The sequence below is a fragment of the Electrona antarctica genome, assembly GCF_951216825.1.
Source record: "Electrona antarctica genome assembly, contig: scaffold_109, whole genome shotgun sequence".
Classification (NCBI taxonomy): domain Eukaryota; kingdom Metazoa; phylum Chordata; class Actinopteri; order Myctophiformes; family Myctophidae; genus Electrona; species Electrona antarctica.
The window spans coordinates 73,660-95,474 of NW_027637590.1; positions in this window are offsets into that span (position 1 = coordinate 73,660).

The window sequence follows — 21,815 nt, forward strand, 5'->3', positions numbered from 1 at the left end:
AAATCACTGAAAAGCGACAGGCTATAGTCCATGGTCTCGGAGCACATGCTACAGGGTGGCATTTTTCACGGTTTCGGAGGATTTGAAAAAAAGGGGAAAATCACTGAAAAGCGACAGGCTATAGTCCATGGTCTCGGAGCACATGCTAAAGGGTGCCATTTTTCACGGTTTCGGAGGATTTGAAAAAAAGGTGAAAATCACTGAAAAGCGACAGGCTATAGTCCATGGTCTCGGAGCTCATGCTACAGGGTGGCATTTTTCACGGTTTCGGAGGATTTGAAAAAAGGGGAAAATCACTGAAAAGCGACAGGCTATAGTCCATGGTCTCGGAGCACATGCTACAGGGTTGCATTTTTCACGGTTTCGGAGGATTTGAAAAAAAGGTGAAAATCACTGAAAAGTGACAGGCTATAGTCCATGGTCTCGGAGCACATGCTACAGGGTGGCATTTTTCACGGTTTCGGAGGATTTGAAAAAAAGGTGAAAATCACTGAAAAGCGACAGGCTATAGTCCATGGTCTCGGAGCACATGCTACAGGGTTGCATTTTTCACGGTTTCGGAGGATTTGAAAAAAAGGTGAAAATCACTGAAAAGTGACAGGCTATAGTCCATGGTCTCGGAGCACATGCTACAGGGTGGCATTTTTCACGGTTTCGGAGGATTTGAAAAAAAGGGGAAAATCACTGAAAAGCGACAGGCTATAGTCCATGGTCTCGGAGCACATGCTACAGGGTGGCATTTTTCACGGTTTCGGAGGATTTGAAAAAAAGGTGAAAATCACTGAAAAGCGACAGGCTATAGTCCATGGTCTCGGAGCACATGCTACAGGGTGGCATTTTTCACGGTTTCGGAGGATTTGAAAAAGGGGAAAATCACTGAAAAGCGACAGGCTATAGTCCATGGTCTCAGAGCACATGCTACAGGGTGGCGTTTTTCACGGTTTCAGAGGATTTGAAAAAAAGGGGAAATCACTGAACAGCGACAGGCTATAGTCCATGGTCTCGGAGCACATGCTACAGGGTGGCATTTTTCACGGTTTCGGAGGATTTGAAAAAAAGGTGAAAATCACTGAAAAGCGACAGGCTATAGTCCATGGTCTCGGAGCACATGGTACAGGGTGGCATTTTTCACGGTTTCAGAGGATTTGAAAAAGGGGAAAATCACTGAAAAGCGACAGGCTATAGTCCATGGTCTCGGAGCACATGCTACAGGGTGGCATTTTTCACGGTTTCGGAGGATTTGAAAAAAAGGTGAAAATCACTGAAAAGCGACAGGCTATAGTCCATGGTCTCGGAGCACATGCTACAGGGTGGCATTTTTCACGGTTTCGGAGGATTTGAAAAAAGGGGAAAATCACTGAAAAGCGACAGGCTATAGTCCATGGTCTCGGAGCACATGCTACAGGGTGGCATTTTTCACGGTTTCGGAGGATTTGAAAAAAAGGGGAAAATCACTGAAAAGCGACAGGCTATAGTCCATGGTCTCGGAGCACATGCTACAGGGTGGCATTTTTCACGGTTTCGGAGGATTTGAAAAAAGGGGAAAATCACTGAAAAGCGACAGGCTATAGTCCATGGTCTCGGAGCACATGCTACAGGGTGGCATTTTTCACGGTTTCGGAGGATTTGAAAAAAAGGGGAAAATCACTGAAAAGCGACAGGCTATAGTCCATGGTCTCGGAGCACATGCTAAAGGGTGCCATTTTTCACGGTTTCGGAGGATTTGAAAAAAAGGTGAAAATCACTGAAAAGCGACAGGCTATAGTCCATGGTCTCGGAGCTCATGCTACAGGGTGGCATTTTTCACGGTTTCGGAGGATTTGAAAAAAGGGGAAAATCACTGAAAAGCGACAGGCTATAGTCCATGGTCTCGGAGCACATGCTACAGGGTGGCATTTTTCACGGTTTCGGAGGATTTGAAAAAAAGGGGAAAATCACTGAAAAGCGACAGGCTATAGTCCATGGTCTCGGAGCACATGCTACAGGGTGGCATTTTTCACGGTTTCGGAGGATTTGAAAAAAAGGTGAAAATCACTGAAAAGCAACAGGCTATAGTCCATGGTCTCGGAGCACATGCTACAGGGTGGCATTTTTCACGGTTTCGGAGGATTTGAAAAAAGGGGAAAATCACTGAAAAGCGACAGGCTATAGTCCATGGTCTCGGAGCACATGCTAAAGGGTGCCATTTTTCACGGTTTCGGAGGATTTGAAAAAAAGGTGAAAATCACTGAAAAGCGACAGGCTATAGTCCATGGTCTCGGAGCTCATGCTACAGGGTGGCATTTTTCACGGTTTCGGAGGATTTGAAAAAAGGGGAAAATCACTGAAAAGCGACAGGCTATAGTCCATGGTCTCGGAGCACATGCTACAGGGTGGCATTTTTCACGGTTTCGGAGGATTTGAAAAAAAGGGGAAAATCACTGAAAAGCGACAGGCTATAGTCCATGGTCTCGGAGCACATGCTACAGGGTGGCATTTTTCACGGTTTCGGAGGATTTGAAAAAAAAGGTGAAAATCACTGAAAAGCGACAGGCTATAGTCCATGGTCTCGGAGCACATGGTACAGGGTGGCATTTTTCACGGTTTCAGAGGATTTGAAAAAGGGGAAAATCACTGAAAAGCGACAGGCTATAGTCCATGGTCTCGGAGCACATGCTACAGGGTGGCATTTTTCACGGTTTCGGAGGATTTGAAAAAAAGGTGAAAATCACTGAAAAGCGACAGGCTATAGTCCATGGTCTCGGAGCACATGCTACAGGGTGGCATTTTTCACGGTTTCGGAGGATTTGAAAAAAGGGGAAAATCACTGAAAAGCGACAGGCTATAGTCCATGGTCTCGGAGCACATGCTACAGGGTGGCATTTTTCACGGTTTCCGAGGATTTGAAAAAAAAGGTGAAAATCACTGAAAAGCGACAGGCTATAGTCCATGGTCTCGGAGCACATGGTACAGGGTGGCATTTTTCACGGTTTCAGAGGATTTGAAAAAGGGGAAAATCACTGAAAAGCGACAGGCTATAGTCCATGGTCTCGGAGCACATGCTACAGGGTGGCATTTTTCACGGTTTCGGAGGATTTGAAAAAAAGGTGAAAATCACTGAAAAGCGACAGGCTATAGTCCATGGTCTCGGAGCACATGCTACAGGGTGGCATTTTTCACGGTTTCGGAGGATTTGAAAAAAGGGGAAATCACTGAAAAGCGACAGGCTATAGTCCATGGTCTCGGAGCACATGCTACAGGGTGGCATTTTTCACGGTTTCGGAGGATTTGAAAAAAAAGGTGAAAATCACTGAAAAGCGACAGGCTATAGTCCATGGTCTCGGAGCACATGCTACAGGGTGGCATTTTTCACGGTTTCGGAGGATTTGAAAAAAAAGGTGAAAATCACTGAAAAGCGACAGGCTATAGTCCATGGTCTCGGAGCACATGGTACAGGGTGGCATTTTTCACGGTTTCAGAGGATTTGAAAAAGGGGAAAATCACTGAAAAGCGACAGGCTATAGTCCATGGTCTCGGAGCACATGCTACAGGGTGGCATTTTTCACGGTTTCGGAGGATTTGAAAAAAAGGTGAAAATCACTGAAAAGCGACAGGCTATAGTCCATGGTCTCGGAGCACATGCTACAGGGTGGCATTTTTCACGGTTTCGGAGGATTTGAAAAAAGGGGAAAATCACTGAAAAGCGACAGGCTATAGTCCATGGTCTCGGAGCACATGCTAAAGGGTGCCATTTTTCACGGTTTCGGAGGATTTGAAAAAAAGGTGAAAATCACTGAAAAGCGACAGGCTATAGTCCATGGTCTCGGAGCTCATGCTACAGGGTGGCATTTTTCACGGTTTCGGAGGATTTGAAAAAAGGGGAAAATCACTGAAAAGCGACAGGCTATAGTCCATGGTCTCGGAGCACATGCTACAGGGTGGCATTTTTCACGGTTTCGGAGGATTTGAAAAAAAGGGGAAAATCACTGAAAAGCGACAGGCTATAGTCCATGGTCTCGGAGCACATGCTACAGGGTGGCATTTTTCACGGTTTCGGAGGATTTGAAAAAAAAGGTGAAAATCACTGAAAAGCGACAGGCTATAGTCCATGGTCTCGGAGCACATGGTACAGGGTGGCATTTTTCACGGTTTCAGAGGATTTGAAAAAGGGGAAAATCACTGAAAAGCGACAGGCTATAGTCCATGGTCTCGGAGCACATGCTACAGGGTGGCATTTTTCACGGTTTCGGAGGATTTGAAAAAAAGGTGAAAATCACTGAAAAGCGACAGGCTATAGTCCATGGTCTCGGAGCACATGCTACAGGGTGGCATTTTTCACGGTTTCGGAGGATTTGAAAAAAGGGGAAAATCACTGAAAAGCGACAGGCTATAGTCCATGGTCTCGGAGCACATGCTACAGGGTGGCATTTTTCACGGTTTCCGAGGATTTGAAAAAAAAGGTGAAAATCACTGAAAAGCGACAGGCTATAGTCCATGGTCTCGGAGCACATGGTACAGGGTGGCATTTTTCACGGTTTCAGAGGATTTGAAAAAGGGGAAAATCACTGAAAAGCGACAGGCTATAGTCCATGGTCTCGGAGCACATGCTACAGGGTGGCATTTTTCACGGTTTCGGAGGATTTGAAAAAAAGGTGAAAATCACTGAAAAGCGACAGGCTATAGTCCATGGTCTCGGAGCACATGCTACAGGGTGGCATTTTTCACGGTTTCGGAGGATTTGAAAAAAGGGGAAAATCACTGAAAAGCGACAGGCTATAGTCCATGGTCTCGGAGCACATGCTACAGGGTGGCATTTTTCACGGTTTCGGAGGATTTGAAAAAAAAGGTGAAAATCACTGAAAAGCGACAGGCTATAGTCCATGGTCTCGGAGCACATGGTACAGGGTGGCATTTTTCACGGTTTCAGAGGATTTGAAAAAGGGGAAAATCACTGAAAAGCGACAGGCTATAGTCCATGGTCTCGGAGCACATGCTACAGGGTGGCATTTTTCACGGTTTCGGAGGATTTGAAAAAAAGGTGAAAATCACTGAAAAGCGACAGGCTATAGTCCATGGTCTCGGAGCACATGCTACAGGGTGGCATTTTTCACGGTTTCGGAGGATTTGAAAAAAGGGGAAAATCACTGAAAAGCGACAGGCTATAGTCCATGGTCTCGGAGCACATGCTACAGGGTGGCATTTTTCACGGTTTCGGAGGATTTGAAAAAAAGGGGAAAATCACTGAAAAGCGACAGGCTATAGTCCATGGTCTCGGAGCACATGCTACAGGGTGGCATTTTTCACGGTTTCGGAGGATTTGAAAAAAAGGGGAAAATCACTGAAAAGCGACAGGCTATAGTCCATGGTCTCGGAGCACATGCTAAAGGGTGCCATTTTTCACGGTTTCGGAGGATTTGAAAAAAAGGTGAAAATCACTGAAAAGCGACAGGCTATAGTCCATGGTCTCGGAGCTCATGCTACAGGGTGGCATTTTTCACGGTTTCGGAGGATTTGAAAAAAAAGGTGAAAATCACTGAAAAGCGACAGGCTATAGTCCATGGTCTCGGAGCACATGGTACAGGGTGGCATTTTTCACGGTTTCAGAGGATTTGAAAAAGGGGAAAATCACTGAAAAGCGACAGGCTATAGTCCATGGTCTCGGAGCACATGCTACAGGGTAGCATTTTTCACGGTTTCGGAGTATTTGAAAAAAAGGTGAAAATCACTGAAAAGCGACAGGCTATAGTCCATGGTCTCGGAGCACATGGTACAGGGTGGCATTTTTCACGGTTTCAGAGGATTTGAAAAAGGGGAAAATCACTGAAAAGCGACAGGCTATAGTCCATGGTCTCGGAGCACATGCTACAGGGTGGCATTTTTCACGATTTGAAAAAAAGGTGAAAATCACTGAAAAGCGACAGGCTATAGTCCATGGTCTCGGAGCACATGCTACAGGGTGGCATTTTTCACGGTTTCGGAGGATTTGAAAAAAAGGTGAAAATCACTGAAAAGCGACAGGCTATAGTCCATGGTCTCGGAGCACATGCTACAGGGTTGCATTTTTCACGGTTTCGGAGGATTTGAAAAAAAGGTGAAAATCACTGAAAAGCGACAGGCTATAGTCCATGGTCTCGGAGCACATGCTACAGGGTGGCATTTTTCACGGTTTCGGAGGATTTGAAAAAAAGGTGAAAATCACTGAAAAGCGACAGGCTATAGTCCATGGTCTCGGAGCACATACTACAGGGTGCCATTTTTCACGGTTTCGGAGGATTTGAAAAAAAGGTGAAAATCACTGAAAAGCGACAGACTATAGTCCATGGTCTCGGAGCACATGCTACAGGGTTGCATTTTTCACGGTTTCGGAGGATTTGAAAAAAAGGTGAAAATCACTGAAAAGCGACAGGCTATAGTCCATGGTCTCGGAGCACATGCTACAGGGTGGCATTTTTCACGGTTTCGGAGGATTTGAAAAAAAGGTGAAAATCACTGAAAAGCGACAGGCTATAGTCCATGGTCTCGGAGCACATGCTACAGGGTGCCATTTTTCACGGTTTCGGAGGATTTGAAAAAAAGGTGAAAATCACTGAAAAGCGACAGACTATAGTCCATGGTCTCGGAGCACATGCTACAGGGTGGAATTTTTCACGGTTTCGGAGGATTTGAAAAAAAGGTGAAAATCACTGAAAAGCGACAGGCTATAGTCCATGGTCTCGGAGCACATGCTACAGGGTGGCATTTTTCACGGTTTCGGAGGATTTAAAAAAAGGTGAAAATCACTGAAAAGCGACAGGCTATAGTCCATGGTCTCGGAGCACATGCTACAGGGTTGCATTTTTCACGGTTTCGGAGGATTTGAAAAAAAGGTGAAAATCACTGAAAAGCGACAGGCTATAGTCCATGGTCTCGGAGCACATGCTACAGGGTGGCATTTTTCACGGTTTCGGAGGATTTGAAAAAAGGTGAAAATCACTGAAAAGCGACAGGCTATAGTCCATGGTCTCGGAGCACATGCTACAGGGTGGCATTTTTCACGGTTTCGGAGGATTTGAAAAAAAGGTGAAAATCACTGAAAAGCGACAGGCTATAGTCCATGGTCTCGGAGCACATGCTACAGGGTGGCATTTTTCACGGTTTCGGAGGATTTGAAAAAAAGGTGAAAATCACTGAAAAGCGACAGGCTATAGTCCATGGTCTCGGAGCACATGCTAAAGGGTGGCATTTTTCACGGTTTCGGAGGATTTGAAAAAAAGGGGAAAATCACTGAAAAGCGACAGGCTATAGTCCATGGTCTCAGGGCTCATGCTACAGGGTGGCATTTTTCACGGTTTCGGAGGATTTGAAAAAAGGGGAAAATCACTGAAAAGCGACAGGCTATAGTCCATGGTCTCGGAGCACATGCTACAGGGTGGCATTTTTCACGGTTTCGGAGGATTTGAAAAAAAGGGGAAAATCACTGAAAAGCGACAGGCTATAGTCCATGGTCTCGGAGCACATGCTACAGGGTGGCATTTTTCACGGTTTCGGAGGATTTGAAAAAAAAGGTGAAAATCACTGAAAAGCGACAGGCTATAGTCCATGGTCTCGGAGCACATGGTACAGGGTGGCATTTTTCACGGTTTCAGAGGATTTGAAAAAGGGGAAAATCACTGAAAAGCGACAGGCTATAGTCCATGGTCTCGGAGCACATGCTACAGGGTGGCATTTTTCACGGTTTCGGAGGATTTGAAAAAAAGGTGAAAATCACTGAAAAGCGACAGGCTATAGTCCATGGTCTCGGAGCACATGCTACAGGGTGGCATTTTTCACGGTTTCGGAGGATTTGAAAAAAAGGGGAAAATCACTGAAAAGCGACAGGCTATAGTCCATGGTCTCGGAGCACATGGTACAGGGTGGCATTTTTCACGGTTTCAGAGGATTTGAAAAAGGGGAAAATCACTGAAAAGCGACAGGCTATAGTCCATGGTCTCGGAGCACATGCTACAGGGTGGCATTTTTCACGATTTGAAAAAAAGGTGAAAATCACTTAAAAGCGACAGGCTATAGTCCATGGTCTCGGAGCACATGCTACAGGGTGGCATTTTTCACGGTTTCGGAGGATTCGAAAAAAAGGTGAAATCACTGAAAAGCGACAGGCTATAGTCCATGGTCTCGGAGCACATGCTACAGGGTGGCATTTTTCACGGTTTCGGAGGATTTGAAAAAAAGGTGAAAATCACTGAAAAGCGACAGGCTATAGTCCATGGTCTCGGAGCACATGCTACAGGGTGGCATTTTTCACGGTTTCGGAGGATTTGAAAAAAAGGTGAAAATCACTGAAAAGCGACAGGCTATAGTCCATGGTCTCGGAGCACATGGTACAGGGTGGCATTTTTCACGGTTTCAGAGGATTTGAAAAAGGGGAAAATCACTGAAAAGCGACAGGCTATAGTCCATGGTCTCGGAGCACATGCTACAGGGTGGCATTTTTCACGATTTGAAAAAAAGGTGAAAATCACTGAAAAGCGACAGGCTATAGTCCATGGTCTCGGAGCACATGCTACAGGGTGGCATTTTTCACGGTTTCGGAGGATTTGAAAAAAAGGTGAAAATCACTGAAAAGCGACAGGCTATAGTCCATGGTCTCGGAGCACATGCTACAGGGTTGCATTTTTCACGGTTTCGGAGGATTTGAAAAAAAGGTGAAAATCACTGAAAAGCGACAGGCTATAGTCCATGGTCTCGGAGCACATGCTACAGGGTGGCATTTTTCACGGTTTCGGAGGATTTGAAAAAAAGGTGAAAATCACTGAAAAGCGACAGGCTATAGTCCATGGTCTCGGAGCACATGCTACAGGGTGCCATTTTTCACGGTTTCGGAGGATTTGAAAAAAAGGTGAAAATCACTGAAAAGCGACAGGCTATAGTCCATGGTCTCGGAGCACATGCTACAGGGTGGAGTTTTTCACGGTTTCGGAGGATTTGAAAAAAAGGTGAAAATCACTGAAAAGCGACAGGCTATAGTCCATGGTCTCGGAGCACATGCTACAGGGTGGCATTTTTCACGGTTTCGGAGGATTTAAAAAAAGGTGAAAATCACTGAAAAGCGACAGGCTATAGTCCATGGTCTCGGAGCACATGCTACAGGGTTGCATTTTTCACGGTTTCGGAGGATTTGAAAAAAAGGTGAAAATCACTGAAAAGCGACAGGCTATAGTCCATGGTCTCGGAGCACATGCTACAGGGTGGCATTTTTCACGGTTTCGGAGGATTTGAAAAAAGGTGAAAATCACTGAAAAGCGACAGGCTATAGTCCATGGTCTCGGAGCACATGCTACAGGGTGGCATTTTTCACGGTTTCGGAGGATTTGAAAAAAAGGTGAAAATCACTGAAAAGCGACAGGCTATAGTCCATGGTCTCGGAGCACATGCTACAGGGTGGCATTTTTCACGGTTTCGGAGGATTTGAAAAAAAGGGGAAAATCACTGAAAAGCGACAGGCTATAGTCCATGGTCTCAGGGCTCATGCTACAGGGTGGCATTTTTCACGGTTTCGGAGGATTTGAAAAAAAAGGTGAAAATCACTGAAAAGCGACAGGCTATAGTCCATGGTCTCGGAGCACATGGTACAGGGTGGCATTTTTCACGGTTTCAGAGGATTTGAAAAAGGGGAAAATCACTGAAAAGCGACAGGCTATAGTCCATGGTCTCGGAGCACATGCTACAGGGTGGCATTTTTCACGGTTTCGGAGGATTTGAAAAAAAGGTGAAAATCACTGAAAAGCGACAGGCTATAGTCCATGGTCTCGGAGCACATGCTACAGGGTGGCATTTTTCACGGTTTCGGAGGATTTGAAAAAAAGGGGAAAATCACTGAAAAGCGACAGGCTATAGTCCATGGTCTCGGAGCACATGGTACAGGGTGGTATTTTTCACGGTTTCAGAGGATTTGAAAAAGGGAAAAATCACTGAAAAGCGACAGGCTATAGTCCATGGTCTCGGAGAACATGCTACAGGGTAGCATTTTTCACGATTTGAAAAAAAGGTGAAAATCACTTAAAAGCGACAGGCTATAGTCCATGGTCTCGGAGCACATGCTACAGGGTGGCATTTTTCACGGTTTCGGAGGATTCGAAAAAAAGGTGAAATCACTGAAAAGCGACAGGCTATAGTCCATGGTCTCGGAGCACATGCTACAGGGTGGCATTTTTCACGGTTTCGGAGGATTTGAAAAAAAGGGGAAATCACTGAAAAGCGACAGGCTATAGTCCATGGTCTCGGAGCTCATGCTACAGGGTGGCATTTTTCACGGTTTCGGAGGATTTGAAAAAAGGGGAAAATCACTGAAAAGCGACAGGCTATAGTCCATGGTCTCGGAGCACATGCTACAGGGTGGCATTTTTCACGGTTTCGGAGGATTTGAAAAAAAGGGGAAAATCACTGAAAAGCGACAGGCTATAGTCCATGGTCTCGGAGCACATGCTACAGGGTGGCATTTTTCACGGTTTCGGAGGATTTGAAAAAAAAGGTGAAAATCACTGAAAAGCGACAGGCTATAGTCCATGGTCTCGGAGCACATGGTACAGGGTGGCATTTTTCACGGTTTCAGAGGATTTGAAAAAGGGGAAAATCACTGAAAAGCGACAGGCTATAGTCCATGGTCTCGGAGCACATGCTACAGGGTAGCATTTTTCACGGTTTCGGAGGATTTGAAAAAAAGGTGAAAATCACTGAAAAGCGACAGGCTATAGTCCATGGTCTCGGAGCACATGGTACAGGGTGGCATTTTTCACGGTTTCAGAGGATTTGAAAAAGGGGAAAATCACTGAAAAGCGACAGGCTATAGTCCATGGTCTCGGAGCACATGCTACAGGGTGGCATTTTTCACGATTTGGAAAAAAGGTGAAAATCACTGAAAAGCGACAGGCTATAGTCCATGGTCTCGGAGCACATGCTACAGGGTGGCATTTTTCACGGTTTCGGAGGATTTGAAAAAAAGGTGAAAATCACTGAAAAGCGACAGGCTATAGTCCATGGTCTCGGAGCACATGCTACAGGGTTGCATTTTTCACGGTTTCGGAGGATTTGAAAAAAAGGTGAAAATCACTGAAAAGCGACAGGCTATAGTCCATGGTCTCGGAGCACATGCTACAGGGTGGCATTTTTCACGGTTTCGGAGGATTTGAAAAAAGGGGAAAATCACTGAAAAGCGACAGGCTATAGTCCATGGTCTCGGAGCACATGCTACAGGGTGGCATTTTTCACGGTTTCAGAGGATTTGAAAAAGGGGAAAATCACTGAAAAGCGACAGGCTATAGTCCATGGTCTCGGAGCACATGCTACAGGGTGGCATTTTTCACGATTTGGAAAAAAGGTGAAAATCACTGAAAAGCGACAGGCTATAGTCCATGGTCTCGGAGCACATGCTACAGGGTGGCATTTTTCACGGTTTCGGAGGATTTGAAAAAAAGGTGAAAATCACTGAAAAGCGACAGGCTATAGTCCATGGTCTCGGAGCACATGCTACAGGGTTGCATTTTTCACGGTTTCGGAGGATTTGAAAAAAAGGTGAAAATCACTGAAAAGCGACAGGCTATAGTCCATGGTCTCGGAGCACATGCTACAGGGTGGCATTTTTCACGGTTTCGGAGGATTTGAAAAAAGGGGAAAATCACTGAAAAGCGACAGGCTATAGTCCATGGTCTCGGAGCACATGCTACAGGGTGGCATTTTTCACGGTTTCGGAGGATTTGAAAAAAAGGGGAAAATCACTGAAAAGCGACAGGCTATAGTCCATGGTCTCGGAGCACATGCTACAGGGTGGCATTTTTCACGGTTTCGGAGGATTTGAAAAAAAAGGTGAAAATCACTGAAAAGCGACAGGCTATAGTCCATGGTCTCGGAGCACATGGTACAGGGTGGCATTTTTCACGGTTTCAGAGGATTTGAAAAAGGGGAAAATCACTGAAAAGCGACAGGCTATAGTCCATGGTCTCGGAGCACATGCTACAGGGTAGCATTTTTCACGGTTTCGGAGGATTTGAAAAAAAGGTGAAAATCACTGAAAAGCAACAGGCTATAGTCCATGGTCTCGGAGCACATGGTACAGGGTGGCATTTTTCACGGTTTCAGAGGATTTGAAAAAGGGGAAAATCACTGAAAAGCGACAGGCTATAGTCCATGGTCTCGGAGCACATGCTACAGGGTGGCATTTTTCACGATTTGAAAAAAAGGTGAAAATCACTGAAAAGCGACAGGCTATAGTCCATGGTCTCGGAGCACATGCTACAGGGTGGCATTTTTCACGGTTTCGGAGGATTTGAAAAAAAGGTGAAAATCACTGAAAAGCGACAGGCTATAGTCCATGGTCTCGGAGCACATGCTACAGGGTTGCATTTTTCACGGTTTCGGAGGATTTGAAAAAAAGGTGAAAATCACTGAAAAGCGACAGGCTATAGTCCATGGTCTCGGAGCACATGCTACAGGGTGGCATTTTTCACGGTTTCGGAGGATTTGAAAAAAAGGTGAAAATCACTGAAAAGCGACAGGCTATAGTCCATGGTCTCGGAGCACATGCTACAGGGTGCCATTTTTCACGGTTTCGGAGGATTTGAAAAAAAGGTGAAAATCACTGAAAAGCGACAGGCTATAGTCCATGGTCTCGGAGCACATGCTACAGGGTGGAGTTTTTCACGGTTTCGGAGGATTTGAAAAAAAGGTGAAAATCACTGAAAAGCGACAGGCTATAGTCCATGGTTTCGGAGCACATGCTACAGGGTGGCATTTTTCACGGTTTCGGAGGATTTAAAAAAAGGTGAAAATCACTGAAAAGCGACAGGCTATAGTCCATGGTCTCGGAGCACATGCTACAGGGTTGCATTTTTCACGGTTTCGGAGGATTTGAAAAAAAGGTGAAAATCACTGAAAAGCGACAGGCTATAGTCCATGGTCTCGGAGCACATGCTACAGGGTGGCATTTTTCACGGTTTCGGAGGATTTGAAAAAAGGTGAAAATCACTGAAAAGCGACAGGCTATAGTCCATGGTCTCGGAGCACATGCTACAGGGTGGCATTTTTCACGGTTTCGGAGGATTTGAAAAAAAGGTGAAAATCACTGAAAAGCGACAGGCTATAGTCCATGGTCTCGGAGCACATGCTACAGGGTGGCATTTTTCACGGTTTCGGAGGATTTGAAAAAAAGGGGAAAATCACTGAAAAGCGACAGGCTATAGTCCATGGTCTCAGGGCTCATGCTACAGGGTGGCATTTTTCACGGTTTCGGAGGATTTGAAAAAAAAGGTGAAAATCACTGAAAAGCGACAGGCTATAGTCCATGGTCTCGGAGCACATGGTACAGGGTGGCATTTTTCACGGTTTCAGAGGATTTGAAAAAGGGGAAAATCACTGAAAAGCGACAGGCTATAGTCCATGGTCTCGGAGCACATGCTACAGGGTGGCATTTTTCACGGTTTCGGAGGATTTGAAAAAAAGGTGAAAATCACTGAAAAGCGACAGGCTATAGTCCATGGTCTCGGAGCACATGCTACAGGGTGGCATTTTTCACGGTTTCGGAGGATTTGAAAAAAAGGGGAAAATCACTGAAAAGCGACAGGCTATAGTCCATGGTCTCGGAGCACATGGTACAGGGTGGTATTTTTCACGGTTTCAGAGGATTTGAAAAAGGGAAAAATCACTGAAAAGCGACAGGCTATAGTCCATGGTCTCGGAGAACATGCTACAGGGTAGCATTTTTCACGATTTGAAAAAAAGGTGAAAATCACTTAAAAGCGACAGGCTATAGTCCATGGTCTCGGAGCACATGCTACAGGGTGGCATTTTTCACGGTTTCGGAGGATTCGAAAAAAAGGTGAAATCACTGAAAAGCGACAGGCTATAGTCCATGGTCTCGGAGCACATGCTACAGGGTGGCATTTTTCACGGTTTCGGAGGATTTGAAAAAAAGGTGAAAATCACTGAAAAGCGACAGGCTATAGTCCATGGTCTCGGAGCACATGCTACAGGGTGGCATTTTTCACGGTTTCGGAGGATTTGAAAAAAAAAGTGAAAATCACTGAAAAGCGACAGGCTATAGTCCATGGTCTCGGAGCACATGCTACAGGGTGGCATTTTTCACGGTTTCGGAGGATTTGAAAAAAAGGTGAAAATCACAGAAAGGCGACAGGCTATAGTCCATGGTCTCGGAGCACATGCTACAGGGTGGCATTTTTCACGGTTTTGGAGGATTTGAAAAAAGGGGAAAATCACTGAAAAGCGACAGGCTATAGTCCATGGTCTCGGAGCACATGCTACAGGGTGGCATTTTTCACGATTTGAAAAAAAGGTGAAAATCACTGAAAAGCGACAGGCTATAGTCCATGGTCTCGGAGCACATGCTACAGGGTGGCATTTTTCACGGTTTCGGAGGATTTGAAAAAAAGGTGAAAATCACTGAAAAGCGACAGGCTATAGTCCATGGTCTCGGAGCACATGCTACAGGGTTGCATTTTTCACGGTTTCGGAGGATTTGAAAAAAAGGTGAAAATCACTGAAAAGCGACAGGCTATAGTCCATGGTCTCGGAGCACATGCTACAGGGTGGCATTTTTCACGGTTTCGGAGGATTTGAAAAAAAGGTGAAAATCACTGAAAAGCGACAGGCTATAGTCCATGGTCTCGGAGCACATGCTACAGGGTGCCATTTTTCACGGTTTCGGAGGATTTGAAAAAAAGGTGAAAATCACTGAAAAGCGACAGGCTATAGTCCATGGTCTCGGAGCACATGCTACAGGGTGGAACTTTTCACGGTTTCGGAGGATTTGAAAAAAAGGTGAAAATCACTGAAAAGCGACAGGCTATAGTCCATGGTCTCGGAGCACATGCTACAGGGTGGCATTTTTCACGGTTTCGGAGGATTTGAAAAAAAGGTGAAAATCACTGAAAAGCGACAGGCTATAGTCCATGGTCTCTGAGCACATGCTACAGGGTGGCATTTTTCACGGTTTCGGAGGATTTGAAAAAAAGGTGAAAATCACTGAAAAGCGACAGGCTATAGTCCATGGTCTCGGAGCACATGCTACAGGGTGGCATTTTTCACGGTTTCGGAGGATTTGAAAAAAGGGGAAAATCATTGAAAAGCGACAGGCTTTAGTCCATGGTCTCGGAGCACATGCTACAGGGTGGCGTTTTTCACGGTTTCGGAGGATTTGAAAAAAAGGGGAAAATCACTGAACAGCGACAGGCTATAGTCCATGGTCTCGGAGCACATGCTACAGGGTGGCATTTTTCACGGTTTCGGAGGATTTGAAAAAAAGGTGAAAATCACTGAAAAGCGACAGGCTATAGTCCATGGTCTCGGAGCACATGGTACAGGGTGGCATTTTTCACGGTTTCAGAGGATTTGAAAAAGGGGAAAATCACTGAAAAGCGACAGGCTATAGTCCATGGTCTCGGAGCACATGCTACAGGGTGGCATTTTTCACGGTTTCGGAGGATTTGAAAAAAAGGTGAAAATCACTGAAAAGCGACAGGCTATAGTCCATGGTCTCGGAGCACATGCTACAGGGTGGCATTTTTCACGGTTTCGGAGGATTTGAAAAAAGGGGAAAATCACTGAAAAGCGACAGGCTATAGTCCATGGTCTCGGAGCACATGCTACAGGGTGGCATTTTTCACGGTTTCGGAGGATTTGAAAAAAAGGGGAAAATCACTGAAAAGCGACAGGCTATAGTCCATGGTCTCGGAGCACATGCTACAGGGTGGCATTTTTCACGGTTTCGGAGGATTTGAAAAAAGGGGAAAATCACTGAAAAGCGACAGGCTATAGTCCATGGTCTCGGAGCACATGCTACAGGGTGGCATTTTTCACGGTTTCGGAGGATTTGAAAAAAAGGGGAAAATCACTGAAAAGCGACAGGCTATAGTCCATGGTCTCGGAGCACATGCTAAAGGGTGCCATTTTTCACGGTTTCGGAGGATTTGAAAAAAAGGTGAAAATCACTGAAAAGCGACAGTCTATAGTCCATGGTCTCGGAGCTCATGCTACAGGGTGGCATTTTTCACGGTTTCGGAGGATTTGAAAAAAGGGGAAAATCACTAAAAAGCGACAGGCTATAGTCCATGGTCTCGGAGCACATGCTACAGGGTGGCATTTTTCACGGTTTCGGAGGATTTGAAAAAAAGGGGAAAATCACTGAAAAGCGACAGGCTATAGTCCATGGTCTCGGAGCACATGCTACAGGGTGGCATTTTTCACGGTTTCGGAGGATTTGAAAAAAAAGGTGAAAATCACTGAAAAGCGACAGGCTATAGTCCATGGTCTCGGAGCACATGCTACAGGGTGGCATTTTTCACGGTTTCGGAGGATTTGAAAAAAAGGTGAAAATCACTGAAAAGCGACAGGCTATAGTCCATGGTCTCGGAGCACATACAGGGTGGCATTTTTCACGGTTTCAGAGGATTTGAAAAAGGGGAAAATCACTGAAAAGCGACAGGCTATAGTCCATGGTCTCGGAGCACATACAGGGTGGCATTTTTCACGGTTTCAGAGGATTTGAAAAAGGGGAAAATCACTGAAAAGCGACAGGCTATAGTCCATGGTCTCGGAGCACATGCTACAGGGTGTCATTTTTCACGATTTGAAAAAAAGGTGAAAATCACTGAAAAGCGACAGGCTATAGTCCATGGTCTCGGAGCACATGCTACAGGGTGGCATTTTTCACGGTTTCGGAGGATTTGAAAAAAAGGTGAAAATCACTGAAAAGCGACAGGCTATAGTCCATGGTCTCGGAGCACATACAGGGTGGCATTTTTCACGGTTTCAGAGGATTTGAAAAAGGGGAAAATCACTGAAAAGCGACAGGCTATAGTCCATGGTCTCGGAGCACATACAGGGTGGCATTTTTCACGGTTTCAGAGGATTTGAAAAAGGGGAAAATCACTGAAAAGCGACAGGCTATAGTCCATGGTCTCGGAGCACATGCTACAGGGTGTCATTTTTCACGATTTGAAAAAAAGGTGAAAATCACTGAAAAGCGACAGGCTATAGTCCATGGTCTCGGAGCACATGCTACAGGGTGGCATTTTTCACGGTTTCGGAGGATTTGAAAAAAAGGTGAAAATCACTGAAAAGCGACAGGCTATAGTCCATGGTCTCGGAGCACATACAGGGTGGCATTTTTCACGGTTTCAGAGGATTTGAAAAAGGGGAAAATCACTGAAAAGCAACAGGCTATAGTCCATGGTCTCGGAGCACATACAGGGTGGCATTTTTCACGGTTTCAGAGGATTTGAAAAAGGGGAAAATCACTGAAAAGCGACAGGCTATAGTCCATGGTCTCGGAGCACATGCTACAGGGTGTCATTTTTCACGATTTGAAAAAAAGGTGAAAATCACTGAAAAGCGACAGGCTATAGTCCATGGTCTCGGAGCACATGCTACAGGGTTGCATTTTTCACGGTTTCGGAGGATTTGAAAAAAAGGTGAAAATCACTGAAAAGTGACAGGCTATAGTCCATGGTCTCGGAGCACATGCTACAGGGTGGCATTTTTCACGGTTTCGGAGGATTTGAAAAAAAGGGGAAAATCACTGAAAAGCGACAGGCTATAGTCCATGGTCTCGGAGCACATGCTACAGGGTGGCATTTTTCACGGTTTCGGAGGATTTGAAAAAAAAGGTGAAAATCACTGAAAAGCGACAGGCTATAGTCCATGGTCTCGGAGCACATGCTACAGGGTGGCATTTTTCACGGTTTCGGAGGATTTGAAAAAAAGGTGAAAATCACTGAAAAGCGACAGGCTATAGTCCATGGTCTCGGAGCACATACAGGGTGGCATTTTTCACGGTTTCAGAGGATTTGAAAAAGGGGAAAATCACTGAAAAGCGACAGGCTATAGTCCATGGTCTCGGAGCACATACAGGGTGGCATTTTTCACGGTTTCAGAGGATTTGAAAAAGGGGAAAATCACTGAAAAGCGACAGGCTATAGTCCATGGTCTCGGAGCACATGCTACAGGGTGTCATTTTTCACGATTTGAAAAAAAGGTGAAAATCACTGAAAAGCGACAGGCTATAGTCCATGGTCTCGGAGCACATGCTACAGGGTGGCATTTTTCACGGTTTCGGAGGATTTGAAAAAAAGGTGAAAATCACTGAAAAGCGACAGGCTATAGTCCATGGTCTCGGAGCACATACAGGGTGGCATTTTTCACGGTTTCAGAGGATTTGAAAAAGGGGAAAATCACTGAAAAGCGACAGGCTATAGTCCATGGTCTCGGAGCACATACAGGGTGGCATTTTTCACGGTTTCAGAGGATTTGAAAAAGGGGAAAATCACTGAAAAGCGACAGGCTATAGTCCATGGTCTCGGAGCACATGCTACAGGGTGTCATTTTTCACGATTTGAAAAAAAGGTGAAAATCACTGAAAAGCGACAGGCTATAGTCCATGGTCTCGGAGCACATGCTACAGGGTGGCATTTTTCACGGTTTCGGAGGATTTGAAAAAAAGGTGAAAATCACTGAAAAGCGACAGGCTATAGTCCATGGTCTCGGAGCACATACAGGGTGGCATTTTTCACGGTTTCAGAGGATTTGAAAAAGGGGAAAATCACTGAAAAGCAACAGGCTATAGTCCATGGTCTCGGAGCACATACAGGGTGGCATTTTTCACGGTTTCAGAGGATTTGAAAAAGGGGAAAATCACTGAAAAGCGACAGGCTATAGTCCATGGTCTCGGAGCACATGCTACAGGGTGTCATTTTTCACGATTTGAAAAAAAGGTGAAAATCACTGAAAAGCGACAGGCTATAGTCCATGGTCTCGGAGCACATGCTACAGGGTTGCATTTTTCACGGTTTCGGAGGATTTGAAAAAAAGGTGAAAATCACTGAAAAGTGACAGGCTATAGTCCATGGTCTCGGAGCACATGCTACAGGGTGGCATTTTTCACGGTTTCGGAGGATTTGAAAAAAAGGTGAAAATCACTGAAAAGCGACAGGCTATAGTCCATGGTCTCAGAGCACATGCTACAGGGTGGCATTTTTCACGGTTTCGGAGGATTTGAAAAAAAGGTGAAAATCACTGAAAAGCGACAGGCTATAGTCCATGGTCTCGGAGCACATGCTACAGGGTGGCATTTTTCACGGTTTCGGAGGATTTGAAAAAAGGGGAAAATCACTGAAAAGCGACAGGCTATAGTCCATGGTCTCGGAGCACATGCTACAGGGTGGCGTTTTTCACGGTTTCGGAGGATTTGAAAAAAAGGGGAAAATCACTGAACAGCGACAGGCTATAGTCCATGGTCTCGGAGCACATGCTACAGGGTGGCATTTTTCACGGTTTCGGAGGATTTGAAAAAAAGGTGAAAATCACTGAAAAGCGACAGGCTATAGTCCATGGTCTCGGAGCACATGGTACAGGGTGGCATTTTTCACGGTTTCAGAGGATTTGAAAAAGGGGAAATCACTGAAAAGCGACAGGCTATAGTCCATGGTCTCGGAGCACATGGTACAGGGTGGCATTTTTCACGGTTTCAGAGGATTTGAAAAAGGGGAAATCACTGAAAAGCGACAGGCTATAGTCCATGGTCTCGGAGCACATGGTACAGGGTGGCATTTTTCACGGTTTCAGAGGATTTGAAAAAGGGGAAATCACTGAAAAGCGACAGGCTATAGTCCATGGTCTCGGAGCACATGCTACAGGGTGGCATTTTTCACGGTTTCAGAGGATTTGAAAAAGGGGAAATCACTGAAAAGCGACAGGCTATAGTCCATGGTCTCGGAGCACATACAGGGTGGCATTTTTCACGGTTTCAGAGGATTTGAAAAAGGGGAAAATCACTGAAAAGCGACAGGCTATAGTCCATGGTCTCGGAGCACATGCTACAGGGTGGCATTTTTCACGATTTGAAAAAAAGGTGAAAATCACTGAAAAGCGACAGGCTATAGTCCATGGTCTCGGAGCACATGCTACAGGGTGGCATTTTTCACGGTTTCGGAGGATTTGAAAAAAAGGTGAAAATCACTGAAAAGCGACAGGCTATAGTCCATGGTCTCGGAGCACATGCTACAGGGTTGCATTTTTCACGGTTTCGGAGGATTTGGAAAAAAAGGTGAAAATCACTGAAAAGTGACAGGCTATAGTCCATGGTCTCGGAGCACATGCTACAGGGTGGCATTTTTCACGGTTTCGGAGGATTTGAAAAAAAGGTGAAAATCACTGAAAAGCGACAGGCTATAGTCCATGGTCTCGGAGCACATGCTACAGGGTTGCATTTTTCACGGTTTCGGAGGATTTGAAAAAAAGGTGAAAATCACTGAAAAGTGACAGGCTATAGTCCATGGTCTCGGAGCACATGCTACAGGGTGGCATTTTTCACGGTTTCGGAGGATTTGAAAAAAAGGTGAAAATCACTGAAAAGCGACAGGCTATAGTCCATGGTCTCGGAGCACATGCTACAGGGTTGCATTTTTCACGGTTTCGGAGGATTTGAAAAAAAGGTGAAAATCACTGAAAAGTGACAGGCTATAGTCCATGGTCTCGGAGCACATGCTACAGGGTGGCATTTTTCACGGTTTCGGAGGATTTGAAAAAAAGGTGAAAATCACTGAAAAGCGACAGGCTATAGTCCATGGTCTCAGAGCACATGCTACAGGGTGGCATTTTTCACGGTTTCGGAGGATTTGAAAAAAAGGTGAAAATCACTGAAAAGCGACAGGCTATAGTCCATGGTCTCGGAGCACATGGTACAGGGTGGCATTTTTCACGGTTTCAGAGGATTTGAAAAAGGGGAAAATCACTGAAAAGCGACAGGCTATAGTCCATGGTCTCGGAGCACATGCTACAGGGTGGCATTTTTCACGGTTTCGGAGGATTTGAAAAAAGGGGAAAATCACTGAAAAGCGACAGGCTATAGTCCATGGTCTCGGAGCACATGCTACAGGGTGGCATTTTTCACGGTTTCGGAGGATTTGAAAAAAGGGGAAAATCACTGAAAAGCGACAGGCTATAGTCCATGGTCTCGGAGCACATGCTACAGGGTGGCATTTTTCACGGTTTCGGAGGATTTGAAAAAAGGGGAAAATCACTGAAAAGCGACAGGCTATAGTCCATGGTCTCGGAGCACATGCTACAGGGTGGCATTTTTCACGGTTTCGGAGGATTTGAAAAAAGGGGAAAATCACTGAAAAGCGACAGGCTATAGTCCATGGTCTCGGAGCACATGCTACAGGGTGGCATTTTTCACGGTTTCGGAGGATTTGAAAAAAGGGGAAAATCACTGAAAAGCGACAGGCTATAGTCCATGGTCTCGGAGCACATGCTACAGGGTGGCATTTTTCACGGTTTCGGAGGATTTGAAAAAAAGGTGAAAATCACTGAAAAGCGACAGGCTATAGTCCATGGTCTCGGAGCACATGCTACAGGGTGGCATTTTTCACGGTTTCGGAGGATTTGAAAAAAAGGTGAAAATCACTGAAAAGCGACAGGCTATAGTCCATGGTCTCGGAGCACATGCTACAGGGTGGCATTTTTCACGGTTTCGGAGGATTTGAAAAAAGGGGAAAATCACTGAAAAGCGACAGGCTATAGTCCATGGTCTCGGAGCACATGCTACAGGGTGGCATTTTTCACGGTTTCGGAGGATTTGAAAAAAGGGGAAAGTCACTGAAAAGCGACAGGCTATAGTCCATGGTCTCGGAGCACATGCTACAGGGTGGCATTTTTCACGGTTTCGGAGGATTTGAAAAAAAGGGGAAAATCACTGAAAAGCGACAGGCTATAGTCCATGGTCTCGGAGCACATGCTACAGGGTGGCATTTTTCACGGTTTCGGAGGATTTGAAAAAAGGGGAAAATCACTGA